Source organism: Thamnophis elegans, chromosome Z (assembly GCF_009769535.1).
Source record: "Thamnophis elegans isolate rThaEle1 chromosome Z, rThaEle1.pri, whole genome shotgun sequence".
Taxonomy (NCBI): domain Eukaryota; kingdom Metazoa; phylum Chordata; class Lepidosauria; order Squamata; family Colubridae; genus Thamnophis; species Thamnophis elegans.
The window spans coordinates 140028065-140046595 of NC_045558.1; the positions used below are offsets into that span (position 1 = coordinate 140028065).

Below are 18531 nucleotides of genomic sequence, written 5' to 3' on the forward strand. Positions count from 1 at the left end.
GTCTTGGCCACTCCCACCAGGTCACATGGGTGGCAAGCCACTCCCATCCGGTCACATGGGCAGCAAGCCACTCCCACAAAGGAGGCCACGCCCACAGAGTAGGTTCGAACAATTTTTGAAACCCACCCCTGATATAAACTTACATACCAACCAGGGGTGGGTTTCTCGCCCCGTTCCAACCGGATCGGTTGGAACGAGGCCGGCGGCGTCCTCACGCACGCATGCGGCGTCCTCGCGCACACGCGCGGCGTGCATGCGTACTAGCGTCTGCGCGATGCTCCAGCTGCTCCTGGAGGATCGCGCAGGCGTTCTGCGCATGCGTGGAAAGCGCGAAATTCGAAAAAAACGGGTAAGGAGCGGGCGCGGGTGTGCGGGCGCGCACGGGCGCTGGGGGGGGCTTCGCCGTTCCCGGAAGTTACTTACTTCCGGGTTCGGCGACCAACCGGATCGCAGGGACCGGTGCGAACCGGTCGAAACCCAGCCCTGATACCAACCAACACATTCACCAAGCAACCAATCACGGAGAGTCCAAGAAGTTCAAATCCCTCCTCTTTCGGAGAAAAACCGAGAAGGATTCTATAAAGCCTTAGTAAGACTGAGTACTTAAGAGTACTGCATCCAGTTTTGGTCAACACACTATAAAAAGGATGTTGAGACTCTGGAGAAAGTGCAGAGAAGAGCAACCAAGATAATTAAGGGACTGGTGGCTAAAACGTACGATGAACGGTTGCAGGAATTGGGCATAGCTAATCTAGGGAAGAGAAGGACCAGGAGAGACATGATAGTAGTCTTCCAATATTTGAGAGGCTGCCCCAGAGAGGAAAGGGGTCAAGCTGTTTTCCAAAGCACCTGAAGGCCAGACAAGGAATCAGGGATGGAAACTGATTGAGGAGAGATTCCACCTGGAAATAAGGAGGAACTTTCTGACAGTGAGGACAACTGGCCCATGGAACAGAAGTTGACCTTGGAAGTTGTGGGGGGGGCTTCATCACTTGAGACTTTCAAGAAGAGACTGGATTGCCATTTGTCAGCAATATTGTAGGGTCTCCTGCTTGAGTGAGGGAGGGTTGGACCAGATGACCTATAAATCATGTTAATCTGATGGAAGAAAATAAGACCTCTCTGGAATCTGGGTAGGATTAGCCTGGCTGAGAGAAGACTATGAGAAGGTAAGATAGAGTTCGGTTGACCAGCAGGTCACTTCTGGTGGTAAGATTTGCTTAAGAATACAACGCCTTGTTGGGAGATGGTGGCCTCTCTCCTACTGGAGAGAATCTAAACAAAGGTTGGATGGCTTTTTTTTTTGAGGTTATAGTAGATTACTGCACTGGTCAGGGGGTTGAACTACAATTCAGTGGTGGGATTCAAATATTTTTACTACCAGTTCTGTGGGTGTGGCTTGGTGGATGTAGTTCGGTGGGCCTGACCAGGTTGTCATGTGACTGGGTGGGCGGGACCAATTTAGCAGTCCATTTTGCCAATTTAGCAGTCCATTAACCAATACACAGTAGCCCCCCTTTCTATTCTTCTTTTTAATACTGCATGAAGGAGCCGGGGTGGCGCAGTGGTTAGAGTGCAGTACGGCAGGCCACTTCAGCTGACTGCTATCTGCAGTTCGGCGGTTCAAATCTCACCGGCTCAAGGTTGACTCAGCCTTCCATCCATCCGAGGTGGGTGAAATGCGGACCCAGATTGTTGTTGGGGGCAATATGCTGACTCTGTAAACCGCTTAGAGAGGGCTGAAAGCCCTATGAAGCGGTATATAAGTCTAACTGCTATGAAGTTTTCCCTCTGGTTTTTTTTTTTACTAGTGGGGGGAGAAGTTGGCAATGCCTGGGAATTTCTGGGAATTTCTCCTCAGAGGCACCAAAACCACCAAGATGATATAAGGTCTCCTGCTGGAGCAGGTGGTTGGACTAGATGACCTCCAAGGTCCCTTCCAACCCTGGATTGCTGTGCTGCTTCAAAGCATCCTCTGAAATGTACCACCCAGAATCCACCACTCCCTCCCTCCCTCTCTCTTTCTTTCTCCCTTGAAGCCCCCCTGCACCTCCTGAAGCCTCCTGGGAGCCAAAAAGGGGCATGGAGGGGAGTTGCACCATCCCCCATTTTCGACCTAGGAAGATTCCCTGCACTTACCTGGGAGCCAAAATGGGATGCATGGGGATTCCTGGAAGGGATGGAGCGGGGACGCAGTCAGAAGTGATATTTGACGGTTCTCAGAACCGGTTAAAATTTCCATTACTGGTTTGCCCAAACCGGTCCGAACCGGCTGAATACCACCTCTGTCCTTGATGTTTTTGGAGATCCCGTACCATTTGGAATCCCACAGATTTAGGAAACAATAGTATCCATATATATATATATTTATCCAAGTTTTAAAAATATTTCTTTTTATTAATACATTGCTGGCTTTGCTAAAAATCATATATTTAGGAATTAAGGTAGGAATGTGATCGGACTAACCAGGGTGGTCTATCAACCTTTGGCACAACGGCTTGGACCCAGTTCTTGAAGCTGGATTACAAATTCAGCTCTTTCAAAGGAATTTGCACAGTTTCTTTCTTTCATCCAGGAACCACTAGTTTTTCCTTCTCACCTCAGACTTTGATCTCCTCTCTCGGCTTCTCCCTCTGCTTCTCGCCTTGCTACTCGAGCTGGTGCTTCTCGTGGTGTTTCCCGGACTATGGGACTCAGGTCTCCTAGCGCTGTCCTTGCTTCTGGTTCGGCTTCGTACCCTGAAACTTTGCCGAAAGCTCTGTATCTTGTGCTTTATTCTGGAAACCATCGGCGGCTTCCCACGGCTGTGCTTCCAAATGGTCAATCCATGCCTCAGGTGCAATTTTCTCTCCAAGATTGTACCAAGGATGGACATTTTCCCCTCGGGTTCCTTGCTGACTAGGAATTGAGCGTGGTGGACTTGTTTCTTGGGCTCCGTGGACTGACTTCTTTCTGACGTGGGCTGTCTTCCCCTTTGAGTTGTCCTGGGCATTTTGGTGCTCTTGGGTTCCATTAATGGTCTGCTATCCACAAAACGTTCCTTTGTAGATAGGTCTGCTCCCCAGTTGAGAGTCTCCTCTTCTACCTTCTCAAAGGTTGAGTGCTTTCCACCATCAGGTTCCTCCGTGCCTAGTTCTGTGACGATTTGTTCACCTTCTCTTCTGTAGTCCTTCCCTGATGTCTGATCAACAGCGCGGGAAGGTTGCACTGCTTCTTGGAAGAACGTACCTTTTGGGGATGAAGACAATTGTCCAGGGGACACTGAGGGCCGTTCACTTCCTGATGTAGTCACCTTCTGCGGGTCTGCATTGCTAGCAGACACTCTTTCCTCCTGAAATAGCGCTCCCTGATCTCCTGTACTGGAAGGAATGGTTTCTTTTTCTGGAAGAGAAGCATTCCTCAAGGATGATTGAGAGCTAGTGTCTTCTGATGTCACGGAAAAGGATGGTACTTCTGCCTTCCTTGCTGACATAGATTGAAGGGATGAGTTGTCCTCTGTTACCAGAGAAGAGGAATCTCTCTCTCTCTCCTTTACCATAGCCCAAATTAAATCCGGCCTCTCTTCTTGCTTGCTAATGGATTGTAGTGAGAACCTGGAGCCCTCTCTGGATGAAGGAAAATGGCATAGGCAAGGGCAGTTGTCTATCCTGCAGAGCCTGTTTGTTACCCAGCTGGAACTAGAGCCTTTGGATAACCGAGATGGCTTCAATCCCGCAGGAGAGCACCTGTCCTCTTCCTTTCTCTGGGAAGGGCTTTGAAGTTGTTTCAGAAGGTCTTTCTTGAGGGACAAGTTGGAAGAGCAAGGAAGAGCCTCTCTCTCTCTGGCTAGCCAATGGGTTCTTTGGCTTGGATATTTCTCTGTAGATAAACTCTCTGTAGATAAACTCTCGCTGATATTGTATTTGCCTCTCCCATAGCCAGAAACTGGAGTCGAGAAAAATGGACCTCTAGCCTCTCGTGTCCTACCGAGAAGGTCCGAAGCCCATCTTTGTTCGTCCCTCAGATATACATCCATTTCAGGTCTCCCCAGTGGCGACTTGCGTTGCTTGCTCACTTTCCTCCTAGCCATTTTCCCCGGAGCGGTTCTGTCGTGCTGGATTTTCTGATCGAAACAGAACGAGGGCTCCTCGGTATCCAGCCAAGAAACTCGAATCTCCACTGGCGTCTGGCGGAGTTCATAAAATAGCTCTGAGTCATACACGTCGGGTACTCCTAAGCTAGAGCTGGATTTCAACAGGTCTTCGTCATCTGTTGAGAACCGTTCCTTCGCCTCCTCCCCTGTTTCTTCAGTTTGAGGAATAAATGCCGCCAGTGTGTCTTGCGCCAGCTTTGGAAGCCTCCATCTGTGCTTTATGGTGACCTCTCTGATGTGGCTTTCCAGCTGCTTCTTTACGTCTGGGTGCAGAAAGCGTAGCTGTTGAGGAGCAACTGTGACTTCCTTCGCTAGCCATGATTTTTTGGCTATTTTCATAGTCGCGTCTCCTGCAGATCGTGGCTTCCCCGGTGACTCTGAGGGGGCAAACAACCGTAGGGATTTCTGAATAAGGGCTGGCAAGCCCCAGGCATGTTGGATTTTCTTATGCAGGATGTGGAATTCCAGAAGGTTCTGAGCACCGTCATCAAGGAAGTCTGCCTTTCTGCTCCTGAAATGGACCGCGGATGAGGTGATGGGCCCCTGTAGCTTTGCCTCTTTCTTTCTGAGCTGGAATCTTTTCATGGTACTTCTGTCTGTGACCCAGGCTTGGGGCAATGAGATCTGGGGAGGTGTATAGACACGAGACTGAGCTGGTGAACGGAGTGTGCCAGGAGGCAGAAATGCTCTCAATGTTGTCTGCGCATGTTTGGGAAGCCCCCATCTATGTACTGCAACTAAATTCCTCAGATGAGCTTCTAAGTGTTGTTTTGTGTCTGGCCTTAGGAACGGCAGAGTCTGGGCAATCATGTGAAATTCTCTGTCCCAGGGACGCTGACGGGCTGTCACTGTGCCTTGTGTGGCTAATGGACACTTCGTGGAGTCATGGAGACAGGGAGAAAAAGCATCCAGGGATTTCAACACGGTGAAGGGAAGCCCCCATGCATGTTGGAGTTTCTTGTGCTGGATATGGAATTCCAAGAGGTTCCAGGCTGTGTCCTCTAAGAAAGGGAGCTTCGCTTCTGAATAAAAGGAATGAGTTGTTCTGATACGTCCCTTTGCAGAGGGCATCACCTTTGTCATACGGTAGACTTTCCTGGGTTTGGAACCCTCCAATGAACCTTCATCACCTCCTTCTTCTTCAGTCTGGGAAACATCTGTAGACTCGAGGAGGGATCTGCACTTCCAGCAGAGGGACGGCTGCTCATGGATGCTTTCATGTTGGGAAGGAGGTCTGGAAGGCACAAAGGATCCCAGGAGCTTCCGGATGGTTTTCGGCATGCCCCACCTGTGCTCTGCAGTCCTCCTCTTCAGGTGAGCTTCCAGATTGTCTTTGGTGCTTTGGCTTAGGAAGGAAAGTTCTGGGACAATCACCGCCACTTCTGTCGTAGTCCACCCATGCGTCTTAACTATGCGCTTCCTGGTGCTCTGGATGCGTCTTTCTATTTCAGGGGAAAATGGGGCAAAAGCATGCAAGGATCTCAACACCGTGGAGGGCAAGCTCCATGCGCGTTGAATTTTCTTCTGCTGGATGTGGAATTCCAGATAATTCCTGGCCTCATCTGAAAGAAAAGGAAGGCTTAGCTCCGAGAACAATAAGTGTTCCTTGTTAACTTTCCCAGGAGATGTAGACCTTCTCTGGCTCCTTGGCTGGGAATATTGCTCTGTCCTTCTCTTCCTTCTCCGGACTGTCTTTGACTCTTTCAGCCAATCTTCACCTTCTTCTTCAGTCTGGGAAACATCTGTAGACTCGAGGAGGGATCTGCACTTCCAGCAGAGGGATGGCTGCTCATGGATGGTTTCATGGTGGGAAGGAGGTCTGGAAGGCACAAGGGATCCCAGGAGCTTCTGAAGTGTTTTCGGCATGCCCCACCTGTGCTCTGCAGTCCTCCTCTTCAGGTGAGCTTCCAGATTGTCTTTGGTGCTTTGGCTTAGGAAGGAAAGTTCTGGGACAATCACCACCACTTCTGTCGTAGTCCACCCATGCGTCTTGACTATGCGCTTCCTAGTGCTCTGGGGAATTTCAGGGGAAAATGGGGCAAAAGCATGCAAGGATCTCAACACCGTGGAGGGCAAGCTCCATGCGCGTTGAATTTTCTTCTGCTGGATGTGGAATTCCAGATAATTCCTGGCCTCATCTGAAAGAAAAGGAAGGCTTAGCTCCGAGAACAATAAGTGTTCCTTGTTAACTTTCCCAGGAGATGTAGACCTTCTCTGGCTCCTTGGCTGGGAATATTGCTCTGTCCTTCTCTTCCTTCTCCTGACTGTCTTTGACTCTTTCAGCCAATCTTCACCTTCTTCTTCAGTCTGGGAAACATCTGTAGACTCGAGGAGGGATCTGCACTTCCAGCAGAGGGACAGCTGCTCATGGATGCTTTCATGGTGGGAAGGAGGTCTGGAAGGCACAAGGGATCCCAGGAGCTTCTGGATGGTTTTCGGCATGCCCCACCTGTGCTCTGCAGTCCTCCTCTTCAGGTGAGCTTCCAGATTGTCTTTGGTGCTTTGGCTTAGGAAGGAAAGTTCTGGGACAATCACCACCACTTCTGTCGTAGTCCACCCATGCGTCTTGACTATGCGCTTCCTAGTGCTCTGGGGAATTTCAGGGGAAAATGGGGCAAAAGCATGCAAGGATCTCAACACCGTGGAGGGCAAGCTCCATGCGCGTTGAATTTTCTTCTGCTGGATGTGGAATTCCAGATAATTCCTGGCCTCATCTGAAAGAAAAGGAAGGCTTAGCTCCGAGAACAATAAGTGTTCCTTGTTAACTTTCCCAGGAGATGTAGACCTTCTCTGGCTCCTTGGCTGGGAATATTGCTCTGTCCTTCTCTTCCTTCTCCTGACTGTCTTTGACTCTTTCAGCCAATCTTCACCTTCTTCTTCAGTCTGGGAAACATCTGTAGACTCGAGGAGGGATCTGCACTTCCAGCAGAGGGACAGCTGCTCATGGATGCTTTCATGGTGGGAAGGAGGTCTGGAAGGCACAAGGGATCCCAGGAGCTTCTGGATGGTTTTCGGCATGCCCCACCTGTGCTCTGCAGTCCTCCTCTTCAGGTGAGCTTCCAGATTGTCTTTGGTGCTTTGGCTTAGGAAGGAAAGTTCTGGGACAATCACCGCCACTTCTGTCATAGTCCATCCATGTGTCTTGACTATGCGCTTCCTAGTGCTCTGGGGAATTTCAGGGGAAAATGGGGGAAAAGCATGCAAGGATCTCAAAACCGTGGAGGGCAAGCTCCATGCGCGTTGAATTTTCTTCTGCTGGATGTGGAATTCCAGATAATTCCTGGCCTCATCTGAAAGAAAAGGAAGGCTTAGCTCCGAGAACAATAAGTGTTCCTTGTTAACTTTCCCAGGAGATGTAGACCTTCTCTGGCTCCTTGGCTGGGAATATTGCTCTGTCCTTCTCTTCCTTCTCCGGACTGTCTTTGACTCTTTCAGCCAATCTTCACCTTCTTCTTCAGTCTGGGAAACATCTGTAGACTCGAGGAGGGATCTGCACTTCCAGCAGAGGGACGGCTGCTCATGGATGCTTTCATGTTGGGAAGGAGGTCTGGAAGGCACAAGGGATCCCAGGAGCTTCTGAAGTGTTTTCGGCATGCCCCACCTGTGCTCTGCAGTCCTCCTCTTCAGATGAGCTTCCAGATTGTCTTTGGTGCTTTGGCTTAGGAAGGAAAGTTCTGGGACAATCACCACCACTTCTGTCGTAGTCCACCCATGCGTCTTGACTATGCGCTTCCTAGTGCTCTGGGGAATTTCAGGGGAAAATGGGGCAAAAGCATGCAAGGATCTCAACACCGTGGAGGGCAAGCTCCATGCGCGTTGAATTTTCTTCTGCTGGATGTGGAATTCCAGATAATTCCTGGCCTCATCTGAAAGAAAAGGAAGGCTTAGCTCCGAGAACAATAAGTGTTCCTTGTTAACTTTCCCAGGAGATGTAGACCTTCTCTGGCTCCTTGGCTGGGAATATTGCTCTGTCCTTCTCTTCCTTCTCCGGACTGTCTTTGACTCTTTCAGCCAATCTTCACCTTCTTCTTCAGTCTGGGAAACATCTGTAGACTCGAGGAGGGATCTGCACTTCCAGCAGAGGGACGGCTGCTCATGGATGCTTTCATGTTGGGAAGGAGGTCTGGAAGGCACAAGGGATCCCAGGAGCTTCTGAAGTGTTTTCGGCATGCCCCACCTGTGCTCTGCAGTCCTCCTCTTCAGATGAGCTTCCAGATTGTCTTTGGTGCTTTGGCTTAGGAAGGAAAGTTCTGGGACAATCACCACCACTTCTGTCGTAGTCCATCCATGTGTCTTGACTATGCGCTTCCTAGTGCTCTGGGGAATTTCAGGGGAAAATGGGGCAAAAGCATGCAAGGATCTCAACACCGTGGAGGGCAAGCTCCATGCGCGTTGAATTTTCTTCTGCTGGATGTGGAATTCCAGATAATTCCTGGCCTCATCTGAAAGAAAAGGAAGGCTTAGCTCCGAGAACAATAAGTGTTCCTTGTTAACTTTCCCAGGAGATGTAGACCTTCTCTGGCTCCTTGGCTGGAAATATTCCTTTTTCCTTCTCTTCCTTCTCCTTTCTTGCAAGTCGTCATCTTCATCTTCCTTCTCAGTTCGGGAATCATCGGTAGCCTGAAGGAGCAATTGGCATCGGCGGCAGAATGGAGCTTGTCGATTAAAGTCCTTGGATTGGAAATGGGGTTGGGGAGTTGACCATGTCCCCAGAGTCCGCTGAAGTCTTTTGGGAACAGACCATTTATGCTCTGCAATCTTCTTCTTCATATGCGCTTCCAGAACCTCTTTGGTCTCCCTACTAAGGAAGAACGTGGAGGGAACAAACACCTTTATGTCTTCAATAACCCCGAGCTTCTTCTTTCTTGGACTTTGGATCTTGATCGGAAACGGGAAGAAAGCATTCAAGGATCGGAGCACCATAGAAGGCACACCCCAAGCATGCTGGATTTTCTTCTGCTGAATGTGGAATTCCAGATAATTCCTGGCCTCATCTGAAAGAAAAGGAAGGCTTAGCTCCGAGAACAATAAGTGTTCCTTGTTAACTTTCCCAGGAGATGTAGACCTTCTCTGGCTCCTTGGCTGGGAATATTGCTCTGTCCTTCTCTTCCTTCTCCGGACTGTCTTTGACTCTTTAAGCCAATCTTCACCTTCTTCTTCAGTCTGGGAAACATCTGTAGACTCGAGGAGGGATCTGCACTTCCAGCAGAGGGACGGCTGCTCATGGATGGTTTCATGGTGGGAAGGAGGTCTGGAAGGCACAAGGGATCCCAGGAGCTTCTGGATGGTTTTCGGCATGCCCCACCTGTGCTCTGCAGTCCTCCTCTTCAGGTGAGCTTCCAGATTGTCTTTGGTGTTTTGGCTTAGGAAGGAAAGTTCTGGGACAATCACCACCACTTCTGTCGTAGTCCATCCATGTGTCTTGACTATGCACTTCCTAGTGCTCTGGGGAATTTCAGGGGAAAATGGGGCAAAAGCATGCAAGGATCTCAACACCGTGGAGGGCAAGCTCCATGCGCGTTGAATTTTCTTCTGCTGGATGTGGAATTCCAGATAATTCCTGGCCTCATCTGAAAGAAAAGGAAGGCTTAGCTCCGAGAACAATAAGTGTTCCTTGTTAACTTTCCCAGGAGATGTAGACCTTCTCTGGTTCCTTGGCTGGAAATATTCCTTTTTCCTTCTCTTCCTTCTCCTTTCTTGCAAGTCGTCATCTTCATCTTCCTTCTCAGTTCGGGAATCATCGGTAGCCTGAAGGAGCAATTGGCATCGGCGGCAGAATGGAGCTTGTCGATTAAAGTCCTTGGATTGGAAATGGGGTTGGGTAGTTGACCATGTCCCCAGAGTCCGCTGAAGTCTTTTGGGAACAGACCATTTATGCTCTGCAATCTTCTTCTTCATATGCGCTTCCAGAACCTCTTTGGTCTCCCTACTAAGGAAGAACGTGGAGGGAACAAACACCTTTATGTCTTCAATAACCCCGAGCTTCTTCTTTCTTGGACTTTGGAACTTGATCGGAAACGGGAAGAAAGCATTCAAGGATCGGAGCACCATAGAAGGCACACCCCAAGCATGCTGGATTTTCTTCTGCTGAATGTGGAATTCCAGGAGATTCCAACTATCCTCTGTAAGGAACATCAACTTTGCCCAAGCTGAACTTTGCACTTGATGGCTAATAATGCTGGATATCTTTGAGGCTCCTTCCTTAGATATGACTTGCCGTTGTGATGTCCCTCTCTCATAGTGGGAAAAGATTTTATGTGGCTGGGCAGATCTGCTATGCTGCCCGCGAGGCCGGTGCATTCCAGCTTGGGATTCAGGTCGAGGAGGAGCAATAGCCCTCAGTGAAGCCTGAATTTGTTTGGGGAGCCCCCATTTGTGCTGCATGGTCCAATGCTTCATGTGAGCTTCCAGGCGATCGTTGACCTCTATACTCAAAAAATGTAGACCCGAGCGAGGGATCGTTACCTGTACCATAGCAAGTGACCTATGAGTTGCTCTTTTCCCTTGGCTCTTAATGGAGAGGCGCCCTCCTAATCTTGTAGTTGCACTGTGCAGCTCTGGTGCATGGGGAGCAAAAGCATTGAGAGATTTCATGACCATCGAGGGCAGGCCCCACTCATGTTGGATCCTCTTGTGTCTGATATGGAATTCTAGAGCGTCCCAAACTTCCTTTGGATAGAACGTTGAAGCCCAGCTCTCTTGGTGAAACTTAGGAGTAACTTTTCCACTTGGAGTTGGACTTCGGCTCTTTACTTGTGGGGAAGGAGACTTGGGAGGTCTTCCTGCGGTCAGTGGTAGTTGCCTGCCACCATGGTCCCCTATCTGGCTCCTCCATTTTGAGGTTTTTCTGATTGTAGGCAGATGCCAGTCTTTAGTGTCTGTAATTTGCTTAGTTCTTGCCGGGTAGACTTGATCACGGGTACCCAATGGGATTCGGTCAATAAGATCTTCAGGCTGGCGAAAATAGGTAAGGGGCAAGAATGTCTTTATTGATTCCTGTACTTGCTTGGGAAGGCCCCATTTGTGTCTAGCGATTCGCCTTTTTGTATGTGCTTCCAAGAGTTCCTTTGTGACCGGATCCAGGAACAACATCTTTGGCGTCATTGTGAGTCTCCCTTCAGTTTGCAGACTTGAAGGGGCAGCAATGGCCAATCTCGTTGAGGCCCTTTGTAGTTCTGGAGGCAAAGGAGCAAAAGCACGAAGGGACCTTTGAAGGACAGAGGGCAGCCCCCATTCATGCTGGAACTTTTTGTGTTGGATGTGCCTCTCCAAAAGATCTCTGCTTTCGTTTGTGAGAAAGGAGATCTTCTCGTGTTGACGGCCTACAAAACTTGCCTCCGGCAATCTAGTGATACGTTGTGCTCTTTTGAACTTTGGCCCGCTGACGAGAAAGTTTCTGAATTCTCTTAGTTCTCCTGGAGGGGTGGGACGAAAGCCATGCAGAAATTTCTGCAATTTTTTGGGTAGCCCCCATTGGCTGTGAACGATCATCTTTTTCACGCTAGATGCTAAGTTCTGCTGAACGTGTTGAGGGACAAACAGCAGATCCTGCACTGAAATTCTAATTTCCTGCCTTATTCTCCACGGTGGGTGGGGATCAATGGAGAAGTAGGTTGTAAAGGCCTGTAGAGAGCTTTGGATGATGGAAGGCAAACCCCAGAAATGATGAAGCCTCTTCTTTTGGATGTGATACTCCAACATTTCTCTGGCCTCTTTCTGAAGAAAAGGGGTCTTCAGCTGTTGGATTGCAATGCTTGCCTTTTGAGTCCGGGCTGGGAAAGGTCTAACTGGGACCACTACAGATAAGGTTTCCATATATTTTTGGGTGATGCCCCATAAGATCATCAAATGTTTATGCCTTACGTTCTGTTCCAACCTATTTATATCAATCGCCGGCATAAAAAGTAAGGACTGAACTCTATGGGTGGGGGATTTCTGCCTAGGCTCAATCAATTTAGGAAGGTGCATTCGTGACATCGTACCGGAGTCTTTGCGGGATTGTCTCACCAGTCTGGGGAGTGTCTCTAGTTCTATCTGAAGGTATTTTCTTTTGATGTGTTCCTTGAGGAGATCCAATTTCTTCGGAGCATAGTGCGTGGACTCAACCAATTGGCAGCAAGGCCTTTGACTTCCTCCAGCCCCGAGCCTTGCCTCTGTTAAGCTACTTTTCTTGTCACTTGGCGGAAGTTGAGCTTGTCCCAAAGGAGCAGAAGGTTGGAAATATTTCAGCGACGCAACGATTCTCTTTGGTAAACCCCAATGCCGCTGCAGTTTCAATTTTTGTATGTGAAGCTCTAAGTAGTTGCAAGTTGGCTGGGGTAGAAATGAAAGCTTTTGTGGCAAAGCATGGGCATTGATTGAGGTCCTGTGGGTGGTGGAACCTGGGGGGAAACCTTGCATGAAGACCCTGAGGGAGCTCAGAATGAGTGCTGGCAAGCCCCATTCGTGGTGCAGCCTCTTCTTCCTGATATGCAGTTCAATAAACTCTCGTTCTTGTTGTGGGAGAAATGGTATCTGTGTCTCTGAGAATATCCCAGCGGGAACCTGCTTTCTCTGGAAGGGTGAGGCATGGGATCTAGGAATCATTGCATCAACGGCTTCCACATATCTTTTGCCCAGACCCCAGAGGGAACTAAAATAGCAAAGCTGTACTGCCATCTCCAAACTTTTGGCCTCCTGCTTTTGCACGAAGGGTAGGAAGCTCCGTCGGGGCTGCAAAGTCTTAGGGCTACGGGAGATCAATTTGGGGAGTGGTTGCCTTGTTACCAATACCTTAAGTTTCCAAGAACCCGTAACAATATCTGGGAAAACCTCAAACTGTATCTCCACATATTTCTTCGATAGATGGAGGCTAATCTTCTCCATATGGTTGGATCCCCTTAAGCAAAGCTTGTGAGGAACATGTGGTAGAATCCCCATCCTCCTCTGTTGACAGCACATGGTGCATAGACCAGTCTTAGTTTGGAAGAGAGGGATGGTCTTGTAGGTGGATACTGTTCTTCTAGTCTGGTGCACCAGCGTTTTGGGCCTCAGGGCCCAAATGTTTACTTCTGGTTGTAGCCTCTTCAGAGATCCGAGGACCCTTTGTGGCAAACCCCAGTGATGATATAGTTTTGTCTTCTGCACGTGAAGTTCAAGATGTTTGCAAACGTCCTGGGAAAGAAACATTAGCTCCCGAGCCTGGTTACAGACACTGATTTTTGTCCTTGTTAAAGATGATCGTGAAGGTGGCTGGTAGAGGAAGCTCTTGAGTGATTTCTGGATAAGGACTGGAAAGCCCCATTCATGTTGGATTCTCTTCCTTTTCACGTGCAGCTCTAAAGTTTCCACGCTGAATCCTGGAGGGAGGACCCACTGAATTTTAGTGAATTGGAAGGCAGTCCTTTTCTGACTTCTTAGAGGCTGGGATGAAGGTTTGGGCATCAACTGTTCAAGCGCCTTCACATAATGGGTGGACAGCTCCCACAGGGAAGCAAAATGATTGCGTTGTACGGTCATTTCGATCCTATCCATGGCTTTCCTGCAAGCAAATGGCAACAAGGTTCTGCGGGGAAGTAATGGCTGGGGGCTGGATATGATCTTAGGGAGACGCGTTCTCAAGGAGAAAACCATGTGCCTCCAGGAAGTTCTCACCGTTACAGGAGGAGCCTCCAAATATATTTCCAAATGTTTCTTAGCCACGTGGAGTTGCAGTTTGAGGTGAACCTCAACCTGGAGTCTGGCATGAATCTGTGGAGGTGGTGCAGCGGCCTCAATTTTGGAGAGTCTTCTACCTTGTTCTTGCCAAGGGATGCTGGGTGTCAGGTAGCTGTAACTTGAGTAGAACAACTTCACAGACTCCAGAACTCTTTTAGGGAGCAACCATCGCTGGCTGACGACCCTTTTCTGCACATTTCTCTCCAGTTCTCGTTGGATGGTCTTACTGAGAAACGAGACCTCTGATGGGAAAATGATCACCTCTCTGAGTGGTTTTTTCTGGGGAGGAGCGGAAGGAGTAGCTGGAAGAAGGTACTGGACAGACCTCCAGATAAGACGGGGAAGACCCCAAACGTGGTGAAGGGTTTTCTTTCTCACATGCCATTCCAGTGCTTCTCGGGCTTTGGGGTCAACAAACGAAGTGTCCTTTTCAGCGAAATTGAATCCAGCAGGTTTTCTGGATGGGTGGTGGTGAATGAAATCTGATGGTCTGATATCCTGAATCATAAGGGACAGCGACTTACTGAACAAAGTGGGCATTTTCCACTTGTAGACCAGGTCTTTGTGTATAATGTTTAGCTTGATATGACCAAGAGCTTCTTGGTCCACGAAAAGAAGCTTCTGAGATCTTGGCTGTAGAGAACATGTTTGAGGTGGAATGATTTGAGGGAGCTTATGCACTACCCTTCGGCTAGTCCCTCTCCAAGGTAGATGAGCTGTGGGAACAATAGGACAGAAGTGGCTCTCAAGGACTTTCTTGGTCGATTTTCTCTGCAATACTTGGCCCTTTGAACGTTGAACTGGTTTCCTGTGGTAACTGACCATTGCTGTGGAAGGTATCCCCATCTTAAATTCCCTTGCAAAGGACTTTCCATCTACTTTGGGCCTCCTGGCCAGCATGGAAGCAGGTGGGAAAAACATCTGCAGGGATTCGAATACTCGTTTGGGTAATCCCCATTGCCTCTCTATGATTTTGCTCCGGAGATGGGTCTCTAGCTTGTGCTTTACCTCAGAGGTGATGAAAAGGTGTTGGGTAAAGCCAATGAGTGTTTGAACTTCCGACTGGCCATAGGATTTGGTCCTAAGATGAACCTGTGATGGTGGAGCTGGTAGAAGGAACTCTCTCAGTGACCTCAACACCAGGCGAGGTAATCCCCACTGGTGCTGAAGTCTCTTTTTCAGAACATGGGTCTCCAAGATCTTTCCATCAGTGGATATCTTCAAGGCAGGCATTGTAAGACCAAATTCAATCAGGGAAGGTACCACAGTGAAGGACGTCGGTTGAGACGGAGGACTAGGGACCAACTTGCTCAGGGATTTCATATAGAGTGTTGGAAGCCCCCACAGGAAGTAGATGCATTTACTCTTAACGTTCATCTCCACAGCATCTGCTTTCTTCCGGAGGCTTAACCCCAGCTTGTTCCTCAGCTGATGATGAATCTGACCAAGTGGGATAAGTTTAGGCAGAAGCCAAAGTCTTTTACTTGCTGTACTTGTTCTCTGAGAAATCCGCACGATGGAATGAAAAGTCTCCAGCTTCATTTCCAGGGACTTCTTCGCAAGGTGCACTTGTAGTTTCTCTTGGAAAGCCGGCGTGGTTTTCAAGCTCAAGACCTCTGCTGGAGCTGATTGCTTTGTGGTGGGTTTTCCTGTCCTTCTTGCACTTTTCATTTGACCTACCTCCTTGTGCTTATGTGGCCGGCCTGCTGAAGGAAACTTCTCCAGCCTTGATGACGGAGAGTCAGGTTTAATGCGCTTGAGGGCATCTCGCACTCTCTGGGGTAGCTGCCAACGTCTTTGCTGAACCATTTTCTTTAAGTGCCTCTCTAGCTCTTTCCTGACACCTGTGGCTACAAAGGAAAGGATCTGAGGCCTTGGGGCCACCGTAACTTTCCTCTTGTGCTTCCGCGTAGGAGAGTATGGAGCAGAAGGTATGAACTTTTTGAGGGACCTCAGGAGAGCTAAAGGCAACCCGATGAGATGCTGTACTCTTTTTGTCACCATGTGGGATTCTAAGCTTGCCAGCGTGGTTTTATCGATAAAAGAAATGGACACGCTGCTGAATCCAGACGAGTCTCTCTTGCTGGGCTCAGCCAGCCCCGGCACTGAGGGGGCCTTTCTACCTGACCTTTTCTTGAGTTGTCTCCCTGTGGCAGCCACCTGAGGCGAATCCTGGTAGCTTTCCTGACGTACTTTGGAACGGTACTTCTTCGCCTGCTTGCTTGACAGGGGCACCTTCAAGCTGCTGGAGGAGACCTCAGAGAAGCTGAAGGAGGAATTTGAGCAACTGCTGGAAGTGCTGTATGTGAACGACATGGACCTGGAGGATTCTTCCTTCAGGTCGACAGAAAGGTTGCTATCTTCCTTCCAGGTATAGGGAACGGGGTGGGGCATGGAAGCTGCTCTGTCTTCACCATCTTTTAGCAACAACAGTGAGCTTGATAAAGCAGGCGTCTCCTGGTCAGGAAGAGTACGGTCAAATAAAGGTGCAGGTTCACTGGCACTCCACAAAACGGATTCAGGGCCTCTAACTAGAAAGCCACAAGGCGGGGCAGGGTATTTTGTGTGAGACACAGGAGGCTCCTGGCTCCTTGAGTCTTTCGGTCTTTCCTGATTTGTCCCCCAGCTGTAGAGAAATGCCACGGCTTCCTGAGCAGCATGCTCACACACCTTACAGTCTGCATCCCCGCACAACAATCGACGGACAGAACTTGCACGCGTGTCTGCATGAACGCCTTCTTGGGTTGGGGCAAATCCTTGCTGCTTGACACCTGCAAGGAGAAAGAAGAGCCGATAAAGCAGAACGGATACTTATTATCATTCGAACACCTCGTCATTTGCTATTTCTTTACTGATTCTATTCTATTCTATTCTATTTATTAAATTTATAGGCTGCCCAATCCCAAAGGACTCCGGGCGGCTTACAGAAATAAAATTTTAAGGAAAAAGTTAAAAAGCAGACAGAAGAAAGCAGATTAAAAGAAACACATCATGCACCCAGTCTAAGCAGGGCTGGACCTCGGTCAAGAGGTCAACAGCCCCAGGCCTGCTGGAATAGCCAGGTTTTGATAGCTTTTCGGAAGGCCATGAGAGTGGGTCGGGTCCAGATCTCTGGGGTTGTAGCGGTTAGACTTATATACCGCCTCATAGGGCATTCTAAGCGGTTTACAGCATCAGCATATTGCCCCCAACAACATTCTGGGTCCTCATTTTACCCACCTCGGAAGGAGGGAAGGCTGAGTCAACCCTGAGCCAGTGAGATTTGAACAGCCAAACTGCAGAACTGCAGTCAGCTGAAGTAGCCTGCAGTGCTGCATTTAACCACTGCGCCACCTTGGATTCATAAAGGGGGACGTGGTGGCTCATGGGGTAAGGTTGGCAGCTGAGGTTGGCAGCTCGACGGTTCGGTTCCCATGAGCGAACAAACTGCAGAAAGGACAAGAAAGGAGCCTCCCCCAATTGCCTACCAGCCTTCAGGTGTCCTGCAGGTAAAGATAACAACGCTCCCAAAAAATTCCTTTCACACAGGGAGCCAGCCACCCTGGTGATCCCTGGTTAACATGTGCCATGTGCTAAATAAATAAAATAAATACTGATTTTTCATCAAAACCTTACCAGCTAGAGAGGCCTCTATACATTGTAGAATTCCCCAGCAAAAGCAGACATCAAAAGCCACCCAGAATTGCTTGACAAAGAAAAAAAAATCAGGGAGCAAAGATGACAACAAAGAGCAACAAAGATGATTAGAGGACTGCAGGCGAAAACGTTTGAAGAACGATAGCAGGAATTGGGTATGTCTAGTTTAATGAAAAGACTGGCCAGGGGTGACATGATAGCAGTGCAAATCAAGTACGACGTTTATAGATACACAGGGAAAGTCAGAGAGAGAGAGACAGAGACAGAGAGGGAGAGATACAGAGAGATACAGAGAGAGAGAGAGAGAATGAGAGAGAGATACAGAGAGATAGAGACAAAGAGGCAGAGAGAGAGAGATACAGAGAGACACAGAGAGACAGAAAGGGAGAAACAGAGAGGCAGACACAGAGAGAGACAGAGACAGAGAGGGAGAGATACAGAGATACAGAGAGAGAGAATGAGAGAGAGATAGAGACAAAGAGGCAGAGAGAGAGAGATACAGAGAGACACAGAGAGACAGAAAGGGAGAAACAGAGAGGCAGACACAGAGAGAGACAGAGACAGAGAGGGAGAGATACAGAGATACAGAGAGAGAGAATGAGAGAGAGATAGAGACAAAGAGGCAGAGAGAGAGAGAGAGACACAGAGAGACACAGAGAGACAGAAAGGGAGAAACAGAGAGGCAGAGAGAGACAGAGAGGGAGAGATACAGAGAGAGAGAGAATGAGAGAGAGAGAGAGACAGAGGCAGAGAGAGAGAGAGAGAAAGAGAGATACAGAGAGACACAGAGAGACACAGATAGAGAGACAGAAAGGGAGAAACAGAGAGGCAGAGAGAGAGACAAAGACAGAGAGGGAGAGATACATACTATAGATAGATGATAGATGATAGATAGATAGATAGATAGATAGATAGATAGATAGATAGATAGATAGATAGATAGATAAAGAGAGAAAGAGAGAGGCAAAGAGAGAGAGACAAAGAAGCAGAAATACAGAGAGAGACAGAGAGAGAGAGAGAGAGAGAAAGACAAAGAGGGAGAGATACAGAGATATAGAGAGAGACAG

At 48.7% G+C, this 18531-nt stretch overlaps 1 long non-coding RNA gene across 1 annotated transcript; it reads left to right on the forward strand.

The window, feature by feature from the left end:
• Positions 1 to 6424: 6424 nt before the first annotated feature.
• Positions 6425 to 7639, forward strand: LOC116520836. Its single transcript, XR_004256848.1, has 3 exons — positions 6425 to 6607; positions 6992 to 7183; positions 7568 to 7639. It is a non-coding gene; the product is annotated as an uncharacterized LOC116520836 (long non-coding RNA).
• Positions 7640 to 18531: the final 10892 nt, after the last annotated feature.